Source organism: Cryptomeria japonica, chromosome 11 (assembly GCF_030272615.1).
Source record: "Cryptomeria japonica chromosome 11, Sugi_1.0, whole genome shotgun sequence".
Taxonomy (NCBI): Eukaryota; Viridiplantae; Streptophyta; class Pinopsida; order Cupressales; family Cupressaceae; genus Cryptomeria; species Cryptomeria japonica.
This window is the reverse complement of record NC_081415.1, coordinates 499,291,364-499,303,098: the sequence shown is the minus strand read 5'-3', so window position 1 is coordinate 499,303,098 and position 11,735 is coordinate 499,291,364. Positions and strand designations below refer to the sequence as shown.

General features: G+C 36.0%; 1 long non-coding RNA gene across 1 annotated transcript; it reads left to right on the top strand.

Annotated features, from left to right (window-relative positions):
* The first annotated feature begins 215 nt into the window (after positions 1 to 215).
* On the top strand, positions 216 to 8,597 carry LOC131068328 (uncharacterized). Its single transcript, XR_009111991.2, has 2 exons — positions 216 to 1,581; positions 5,946 to 8,597. It is a non-coding gene; the product is annotated as an uncharacterized LOC131068328 (long non-coding RNA).
* The last annotated feature ends 3,138 nt before the right edge of the window (positions 8,598 to 11,735 follow it).

The following is an 11,735-nucleotide window of genomic DNA, read 5'->3' as shown; positions in this document are numbered from 1 at the left end:
CTACCATCCACATTTTAACTCACGACAGAAACATGACGCTTTGTGTCTCTTGTTATTACCATGCTCTCAATTTCAACTTTTTAACCCATCCCCAATAAAATATGATTAATAATCAAATTAATTTGAGAAACGTAAAACATCCAATTTTGACCTAAAAACCTTAATGCTATACCTAGACCAAACCCTAAAATTGGCATGGGCATCACCACCCAATATACAATGGATGTCATCTTCAACAATCTTGGGGCATGTGTTATAGAGCAATGTGGGCAATGGTGACTGGGAAGCGAGGAAAGCTATAGGTATTTTTATTGATTTATAATCAGCCAAAAAGATTGCTTTATGTGACCTTTTATTTATATTATCCCTTTTCTGCACGGCAGCTGTCTTTCTGACTTGGTGTCAGTCGTAGTTTTCCAATCACACTTAATCTGCTTTGAGGATGGTTAAACCTTTCTTATTAATAACCAACAAACAATAATTACTATCACAGTTTTTTCAATTAAAAAAACCCCAGAAACCCTAATTAATACTACAGTTTTTTCAATTAAAAAACCCTAGAAACCCTAAGGTGTAAATTTTGTTCCTTATCTGTTATATATGTCTAGAATTCAGAATTTGGTTATCTCTGAGCATCAGTTATGTATGTTTATTTTAAGTAGCAGTTGAAGATGGCATCGAGGCTTGCTGTGGATCAAGAAATATTGGATGGGGTAACGCTGTTAATCGACTTAAGAAAGGGCTTTGAATGGTTGGAGAAGAAGCTCAGACATATCTGTGGTTATCTGCAAACTACGGATCAAATAAGAACCCACGATCTCTCTGTTAAAGAATGGCGGCAGGAAGTGAGGGATATCGTGGAGTACAAGGAGGATGAATTTCTCAGCTTGTTTCTTTCATGGAATGGGGTGAACTGGGTAAAACATTCCATTAACTTACACAAGAATTTGGTAAGTTGCCACTCGCCATTAACACAGTTGACATGATGTTTTGGGAATAAGTGAGCTCAAATCTCTTTCCCATCTTGATGTAAATGGCTTTCTACAAGATTTTCTCTATGGTCACATGCCAAAGGGAATATCAAAGCTAAATGCAAAAGATGTTAGCAATTTGATTGTGGACAAGGAGATCATTGACCTCACTATCTATTGAAGACAATGAATTCTTAAATGTTTAAAAATGTTGGGGATTTGATCAATCTCCAAGAAATAAATCTTCTTTTGAAAGAAGAACAACACTTGAAATGTGAAGAAAATGGTGTCTTGTGTTGAGATCTCTGGGCATATCAACAATGGAGAATAATATCTGGCATTAATCATCACTTCCCTCTTCCAGGGGTCCAAAAATAAACAGCCAGCAGACTGTTTGTTATTTGGAGTTTTCAATGCCCCAAATAACAAACAATGTGCTGGCTTTTTAAACTTTTATCTTCAGATGGATTCGAATAGTTAAGAAGATTTAAAAAGATATGTGGAAGCAGACAAACAGTGAATTAGAGAAGCCAATAATGTGCAGGTTGAGATTTGTGTCTGACAGGATTTGAAGTAATTCTTTCTCCATCCAAACGCGGCATTTAATTGTGTAAGATCCCTATATTCTGAATTCTATTGTGAAAATTTTCACTGTGCATTTAGATTTTATGTATTTAAGAGTTAGTTATATGTGAACAAGAGCAGCTGAGCGCCCACTTCCCACTTTAGAGGTTTATTAAATTGAGAAGAGTGGTGACTAACAAGGGTAAAATGGAGGTAACAGATTGATTACAAAATCTTATAAGTGGTAATAGAAAACCCTAGACCTTAAACCCTCTTGCATTAGTTTGCCCTATAATAATTATGGCTGTCTATGGCTCCCCTAGAGACCCTTCCATGTTAGTTGATTCATGTTAGTTGATTCATATTTGATCTCATCCAGTATTTTATGCAAGTCTAACCCTTAACCCTTCAGCAATAGTGCCAGGGATTCTACAAAGTGTGTTTCTAGCTTGCCCAACAACCAGATTTTCTTGGGCAGGGTTCGGTTTTTTAAACAATTCAGAGTATTGTAGCTTCAACTCTTTATTTGTGAGAGCATCTTCTAAGAAGGCTTTACCTTCCTGAATAGACAAAATACCAAAACTCCCTGATTCTATGTTAATATAATTCATCTCTGCAGTTAGTGACGAAGACCATAATTCTACACAATTGGAGTCACTGTCATTACTGTCTTTAGGAATGGAAGACAAGCTTGATAAATTGCTCGTGCTCTCACTCCTTGATCTTTCCAATTGTAACTGAAGAACAGTTTTCCCTTTCCCTCACCTCAAAATACCAACTGTTTTTCAACAATGGAGAGTTTGGTAGCTGTTTTAGTACATGACTCTAAAAGCCTTAGCTCACTGCTTTGCTTTGATAGTGTATTCTTTTGCATCTTATTTGCCTTTCCTATATGATGACATTTACTTCCTGAGAATGTTCTTTTGGTTTCATTTAAAATCCCCTTGATTAATCAATGAATCCCTGTTAATGAACAAACAGATGATTTTGAACTATCCTTGTCAACATCTGCTGGTGCAAGCCTAGCCGTCTGAGCCTCTTTCAACTCCAGCTGATTTCTATGATCTTCTCTATATGTTTTATTAGATGTCTCTGAAGCTTGAGGATCTATGTGAAAGGATACATTTCTTGCTCCCTTTTCTGAAAGAGCCCCCTCAGCATGACTAAAACTAATTTGTCTGCCTTTTCATTGTATGTATGCGATCCTTTATCAGAGTGAGAAGACAGAACCATAGACATGAGTTCTGAAGGAGTTATCAAGTATGATTGGCTGGAGCCAACTTGGCAATCATCTCTAATAGTGGAACTCGTACATTGACTATCTTGCAGCTTCTTATTCCTTGGTGACCATCCTGTCATCTTGTTTACATGTAATAATAGCCTCCACAAAACCTAGATCAGAATTAGTAGTCATAACAGTATCGGATTTACTTTCAATGCAATGCTCTTGAACTGTTTAGATATCAAATCGATCTCCAGAACTTATTGCATAGTCTTGGACTCAAAGGAACAAGGACTTGAGAAGACAAAGGTGCAGCATCAGTAGGGACATTTATAGGCACCTAAAGGTCAAATGTAGTTTTCCTGCATGACACAGCAAGGTGGCCATGAGCATGAGGAGTTGAGGGGTAACCAAGGTCCACGTGTAATGATCCCTTATGGCATATTACTGATTTTTACCCTAAAACAACAATTCCAATTTAAGATACGGAATACGATACATCTATGAAAATAAATTTACTTATTCAAAATGCCCTTTATATGATAATCCTGGTTTAGGTCCTGCCAACATTAATCACTAGAAGCTGACATTAAAATCATTACGTATGAATAATCCATGATAACATCTAAATTCATATAATCATCATTTCTATTTAAATGAAATCTAATACCTCAATATCATTAATAATTATTCCAAGACATATTCCTATAGCAACCATATTGGGAATTTGTTGGAAATGTTTGCAAACCGCAATCTCAAGGACAATGCCCTTGTATTGCGAGAGCATGAGTGGATCTCTGTCTGTCCATCTTGTGTGGCGTATTTGAGAAGATCACCAAGTCCAGGAGCACTTATGCACCTCCCGGCCCACAAGCATGCACCTTGGGGCAGTGTACTTGGAAAGCCCCTCAAGCCCAGGAGCACTCATTCGATTCCTGGTCCATGAACAAGGTAGTATCTCAGGTTCACTCCATCCCTCAGTCTGCCTTGGAGGCTGGCCATCCTCCTTGATCAAGCCCAAGAGCACTCATTTGCCTCCCAGCCCACGAGCATGGCAGGATTTCTGGTCCATCCATCTCGGGGTGGTTTGCTTGATATTTTGTGAACATGGAAGGTTGGGCATCCTTCCTATTTGTGAGCCATTTCTAATATTAACATGCAACAGTCAATAACCAACTAATAACATCAACCTTAAAAGACAATGCTTTGATTATATTGAATAACCAGCTGCAGTCAAAATGTAATGTGCTCCCCTACAACTAAAAGGAACACCTTCGGAATTGGGGATAATGGAGAAATCAACATTACTGTATTACACTATTGAGTTTTTTCGTATTTTCATAGATATATCAAAATCTCAGCCAAAAATAATAGGAACAATGATCTAAATCACTTCATTCCATCATCCATTATAATAATCTGTAAAATAATTGAAACAGTAATAAAAAATCACTTCATTCCATTATCCATTAAAATGATCTGTTAACTAAATAAAATGAACAAGGGTAAAGGTTTACCTAGTATATAAGCTTTTTGTAGAAATCTACTGTCACCTTCTATTAGTTGTGTGCCAAGGTAATCGGTAGACATATTCCTACCATGGTGTTAGTATCATGAACCCTAGGTGAGTTATTTAGACTCACAAAGCTAGATATCTTACCAGTTGATATAAATAGAAGATTATAGAACTCATGGCAAGCTCAAGCAATATGCATTGACCATGTCGCTATTCAATTCACTGGTCTCTTAATAATTCCTTACCACAGATATGAATTCTACATCTCCTAAAAAAACCTTTCTTATACCCTTATCAGTGTGCCACCAGACTCAACAGGCAAGAAGGATCTAACCATTTATCCTTATTTCAATTGTTACAGCTTTTCAACCAAAGATCCCACAACTTGAAATACGTATTCTTAAGACATACCATATAATCTTTAAAACTCAATAAACAGTTCTTTATTCTAGCCATTGTGCTAGTGTCAAGTGTCACTAGTGCTTGTATAGTGGTAACTTGGTTATCACTAAAACTTAATGAACAGTTCTTTATTTTAGCACATTGTACTAACGTCAAGTATCACTATCCCTGGTGTGGTGGTAATTAACTTATTATCTTAATTTCCACAATGACATTATACTCTAGAGATGTTTTATTTTATTTTTGTTAATAGAATCATTTCCATAGACAATAAGGTGCCACAAGGTTTTAATCAGTCAATAAGTAGCAATCCAATCTAAATATTTGTTTAGATTTGATGAATTCCAAGATCAGTCTTGCACAAAGTTCAAAATCATAGTAACTAGAGGAATCAATACAACCATCTAAGAATATTTTTCCAATCATCCAATCCTTCACAAACCAGGGAGTATTTATTAGCTTATGGTAGCATCGAGGATAGAAGATTTGTCATCAGAGGTTATAGTTACAATTGCCCAAGTGATCATATATTTAGGGGCTTCAGAATTTACCCGATTGATACCCCTCGCTGCCAGTTTCACAATTTCATGGAATTCTCAGTAATTTTGTATTTGTAAGACATCCTCCATGGGAAAGGTTCTAATTGAAAACCCATATTAAGACATAATGAGTTTTCTTTGTAGCATTACCTGCCACGTGATGAGTTTGATATCCAAATTTATAATTGTAGCATAACATATGTATATAAGAGCCCACATACAATGAATGTCACTTTGGAGATATGCAGATCCTAGTCTACCCCAAAGGTCTCATGATTTCACTGATTTTATCCACCTAGAAAATCTTTACCAAGCAATCATTGTGTAAGGTCCTGATATAGTTAAAAAATGACCCACAATATTTGAAATCAACAAGGTTTCATTTAACAATACCTTGCTCATGCTATTGTTGTTGTTGCATACTATTTTTATTGTTTATTAAGGAAATTTGTTTAGTGATGAATTGATTAATTTAGGTGTGTAATCAATGTTTTAATTGAACTATTGAAAATGATGGCATTATGTTTTGCATAATATTACAACAATTTGATAATTCGTTATCTTTGTGGAATGTTCTTTATTTAAATTGTAATTGGTTGTCATTATGAATCGATGGACCTTTCTTAAATTATAGGCAATTGATATCTTAATTTTCTCGTGGTCATGATTGATCAGGATTTTTTGATAATGACAGAAACTAACTACTGTTTGTTGACATGAGGTGGATTTAGGTTAGTTTTTGCCTTTCTCATATATCATCGAGGAAGATTACAATCTGGAAGAGGAATGCAAATGACTGACAATAAATCAATTTAACCATGATAATCCGAGAACCCAAATAATTGTACAACTTTGACTGTTTGACGAATGTATTCTACCATGTAGATGGTTTACCAGAATTTTGTCATAATTTGGTCTTTTCTTTCAAATTCATACATAACAACTAATCTAAATTTGTATTTTTAATATGTTTGACTTGAGTGGCGATTATCGTTTTTTTGTTTTTGGCTTGAGTAGATGATAAGCTTATAACACATAACCCAGTTATAGAAGTCATCAAAGGAACCATACAGAGTCTTAAAAAAACCATTATGGTGCACAAGCACTATTTTTTTAACTGTAAATAAAAACAGCAGCACGGGAAGTGCCCAAATCTGAATTAATCTGAACATCCACACATGAGCATAGTTCAACCTAGATCAATTATTTTTCAGCTGCATGGGCGGATAACTAGAATAACATACTATTTTAGCAAGGTAATTAAGAAAGATGAGTGTCAAGCCAATTAGATACCTAAAAATAAGTATAAATCAAACTAATTAATTAATTAATAATTTAGAAACAAGCAATTTTAGAAAATTAATTGTGAAAGAGGAGCTTTCTTAGCTAAAGGAGTGATGTTGAAGGTATTTCTGATGTAGGCCCTGGAATTTTGCTCTTAGAATTAAACATGGTGCTGTGTATTTGAAGGGTTTATTCCTGTAAATATCTACACTCCCCTGAACAGAATAGCAGATTCTTATTTCTTTCCTTTGGCTTATCAACAGAGCAAACACAACCCACAATATAATATCCGATAACATAGCATCCAAGTCCCTAAACAAGAAGGAGAAAGTGTCAAAATTGGCAGTCGTGGAGAAATACAAACAGCAGACATAGGTCTCCGAGCTGAGAATTTTCCTATCCAAAACCCACCCCCAAAAATGGAAGCTATGAACACTATAATGGCAGCCAAAGAGAAAGCAATCATAGTGGCAATGGAAGCTGAGAATTTTCCTATCCAAAACCCACCCCAAAACAAGAAGGAGAAAGTGTCAAAATTGGCAGTCGTGGAGAAATACAAACAGCAGACATAGGTCTCCGAGCTGAGAATTTTCCTATCCAAAACCCACCCCAAAAAATGGAAGCTATGAACACTATAATGGCAGCCAAAGAGAAAGCAATCATAGTGGCAATGGCTCCTTTTCTTATCTATTCATTTTCTGTTTTGACAGCTCTCTGTCCCCTCAAAATATAGCAGCGGCTCCACCAGAATAGCATTCCATGGCATCCCTTTACTCCCCTCTCCTGCAACTCCAAAGTCAAGGCAGAACCTGCAAGAAAACCATCCACACTCCTTGTGTGGCCCCCACAGGCAATGTATTGCCTTTCTCATCCACTCCATACTGCTGGGCAAGTCAAACATACATCATTTTGGATTCAGTGGAACAGATGGATTCCATTCCCTCCTCCAATGGTGTTCAGAGGCCTTTTTTCTCCTCCAACAACCTATCTTCCCTCTTTGGTCTGCACAGCCCATGTCTTATTTTTGATGAAATGCCATTATTTTAAATTTTTATTGCCTTTTACCTCCAACAAGACACTTCTCATTCCTTTAATTTGTTTTATCTTTCATATATATATGCTGTTCACTAAAGGGCTCACTGAACGTGTTGGTTGTAGATTCATTCTAAACAGCTGGAGGACAGGCATAAACCTCAACAAGAAGGATTACCATTTCCAAGACAACTTCGGCTATAAACCTTCTAAACAGATTCCCTGCATGACAACATCTCTACAAACAACGTTGGATACTACTCAGTTGTTTTCCAATCATTTTGTCTGCCTCAGTCTACAAGAATTGCACAGAAAACAATCATGGTATGCAATAAGCAAGTTTATTACATCAGTGGTCATCGAGGCCAGAGGAAAAATATTAAGAGGAACATTTCAGTACTTTGCATAGATGGAGGGACTGTGACTCTGAGGATCATAAAGAGGATAAAATAGTACATACAAGTTCTGGGCTATGATAAAAAGATCTCTTTGAACTGTGGATACTCTTGGTTTGAATCCATTTACGAGGTAAAACTAGTTGGGCTATTTGGTGAAATCATAAGTCCTTGGGGGTGTGTGTTTTTGGTTCATAAGATTAGTATTAAATGCAGAAAACTCAGATGTTTGCCACTGCTAAACATGATTATGATGAAAATTTTCTGGGCCAGTTTTTTCAGGAAAGTTGGAAACTAAAGATTTAATCAAGGACTTTAATAGAGTGGAAACAACAAATGTGAGGAGGATAAAAACAACTGTCGCAAAGCTACAGCAAGACCAGAAATAACACTAAGTAACAAAAGGCAGGATTTGCTAAGAGCCGAAGTCCTAGCAGTGAGGGAGGGACAACAGAAATACGGAGCTGTCCATGCAGGCACCAAAAGGGCCCTTGACAACACAGTTTACTTTTTAATAATTAAAATGTCTTGTCAAGGCCCTTTTGGTGCCTGCATAGACAATTCCCAGAAATACTGTAAAGAAAAAATAGCACAGGCGAAAAACAATAGGACTTGGTTCATAAAGAGCTGAAGTCCCTAGCAACAGGGAAGAGACAGTAGAAACGATGGGAAGAAAGGAAAAAATTATATTAATATCCTTGATCGATCAGAATGAGGGGAGAATGACACACTTGACTATATTGCCTTGAGTTGGAGATGGGAAAAAAGCTACTGCAATTAGATGGAACAAGATGATGCAAGCTAAGAAAATGAGATGTGACTTTTTAAACAAGTGGAGTTATGGATGCAAATGAATAAGGATTTTTCAAGGAACCATAAACCAAAATTATGCAAGGTAACAAAATCAACGGAGATAAAAAAAAATTGTAATAGCAGAAGAAATATGGATGGAAGTTGAGGAAGTTGTGCATCTGATTTGGTTAAGGTCTATGAGGATTTTATAGTTCAGCCAAGAACTAATTCTCCAACATGTCAAATGATGGGTGGGGCTTGTAAGGATGCAGCGATAGTGGCAGAAGGAGAAGAAATATAGAGTTTACTCTGAGGTTGAAAACAACAAAACAACAATTCAAGATTCTGACAACCCAAAAGGAAGTTCAATCACAGAAAATTCTTGATGAAATATGAAATTGTCCCGCTGATTCAACAGAGAAATAGTGCCCTATTTATTGATTAACTTTTGTGTTTTGTATGCCATTCTTTGAAGGTATATGTGTCTCCGTGCATTATTTTTCATGGTATGTAAACCATATGACTCAAGCAAATGATGGATTATTCAGATATTGTAGCAATTCTTGCAAATGACAAGGAGACGAGCAAAATGATTTTCCTCTAATATGATAGATCCATTTATTCAAGCTGAACCAAAGCATTTCTAATTTCAAATATTCTCGAGAACCTATTTCAACGATGTTCAACCTTTTTCCAAATCAAGACAATGATTATGTATATAAGAAGCTAATACAATTCGATAAAGCTAAAGAGAAGCATATATAATCTCGAATATAATTGAGAAGCCATATCAGATACCTTATCCCGTGTCCAAATCAAATCAAGAAGAAAAAAATATATCGTATTTAAATTGCTTGATTAGCAGAATGTGTAATTATAATCATTTTCCTTGAGTTCTTCGTCTTGTCCTAGCAATCTTGGTACAGTGAGTTTTATGCTATCTGCATGGTAAATGTGGAAACTTAGGACCAAATCATCACATGAAGAGATCGGGTCTGTATGTAGAAATATGCAATTTAGCGTCCTCTCTGAATAGAGTGTTCAATGGGTCGCATAACCTCTAGCATTTAGATGTAATGACTTTAAGGGGACTCCATAAATTACCCCATGGTTTGCATGTTCCTACCATTTCTGTGAATTCCACATGTTATCAGTAACATATTGGATGCTAGACACAAAACGTTTCTTGGATATATTCCACAAGTGTAGAGTTCTGGTGGAAAGATGTGAATGTTAATTATTTGATTGTCAATGCTTTCGACTTTGTTGACTCTTAACATGCTGATGACGACTCCTCCCGGGATGAGGTTGTGCCGCTGCTCCCCTGGTTCCTACTCTTACTGGTGTGGTCTCCGTTGGCCCTGAGGTTTTTACTCATGTTACTCCTATTCTGCAGCAACAATCTACTCTTGTTTTGCAGCAATAGTTTGCTCCAGTTGCTGACAGTCACTGTAAGGGGATTTCCCCCTTGATCCCACTTGTAACAATGTTCTTGATGATAGTATTGTCTAGATTGTTGTTTGTCGTAGGCGAAAAGGTAATTCTTCGCCCCGCCTCCACCACTCCCCCCAAACCCTCTTTCTCAAACTCTTTTGAGTCGAGTTGTGGGTGTTTCTTCCCACTCTTGAGTTGGGATCCTAGCTTCCTGCTATTTTGTTGTTAATGGTTTGTTTGGCCTTTTAGCATTGGTCTTCTGACTTTTTAATGGATTGTTTGACCTGAATTTGTCTAGGGTCAATACCCTTGTTTTGTTGCCTACACATTGTTTGTATATAGGGTTAGCACCTTTGTTTTGTTGCTTTTAAATATTAAAAACAAGTGTAGAGTTCTTAAAAAAATTTAATTAGAATTCTAAAAATATAAAAACATTTTAAATTTTAAATTTTTATTTAAAAAAAACACATGGATAAAAAAAAAAGTGGAGAAATGAGAACATATGTTATGAACATTTTGTTAGTTTTAAGATCAGACTGAAAACAGTAAGCAAAAAATAACAAAGGAAACACACATAACGTAGCAGTACCATGAGAAAACCTCCCTCTTGGAGGTGAAAAACCCAACAACAAAGTCTAAATTTGTATTAACTCAGACATCAGTATAAGTCTTACAACTTCACTTCACACATGAAGTGGTATAATCAGCAGATAACTCGAAGCAAGGCACACAACAGAATGGACAATGCTTATCTGAGAAATTCACAATCTGATACAGAATATTCGCTAGGTTTGAAGGTGACACACAACCCTTAGAACAAGTTTGCAACCTTGTGTGTGGATTTGCCAACCCTAGCAGTAGTTTGCTGATCTCAGAGATGTATTCGCCAACCCTAGATGAAACCTTGAAAGAGTTTGCTGATTAGAAGAACAAATTCGTTGTACTGTGTATTTGATGCTTGTAAATGACTTTGTATATATATGAGACAAACTAACCTAGAAGCCTTAAGGTCGGCCTTGCTAATTGAATTCATAATAATCTTAAGGTTGGCGCCCAATATAGGGTCAGACCAATAATCATTTACAAGTTACATTTATATAGGGCCTGTCCTATCCACAAGTAAATTATATATAGGTCTTGCCCAATATTCATAGCAAGATATAATTACAAGTTACATGTATTTGATCTCAGCCCTAAGTTACATCATTTGCCTTCACATTACACGTGTTTGGGCCCAACCCTAAGTGGTTCGGATTGCATGAGAGATAATACATAGGAATTTTAATCGTCATTGACAACATTAACATTCAATAGTTAGGTATTTGAGCTAGCTACAATTTTAAACACATTTGAATTCTATTTATTTATTAATGTTCAAATAATTGATATAAATAAAGAATGAATGTAAATAAAAGTTCAGATAACTGATATAAAAAAGAATGGATGCAAAAAGAGTAAAGTGGAGTCAAGTAGAAGGATAGGAAAAAACAAAGAATCATAATAAAATAGTACAATGGTGAGAAGATAGACGGTAGAAGAAAGAAAACTGACATGATAAAATATGGTTTTGGCAAACCAATCAAT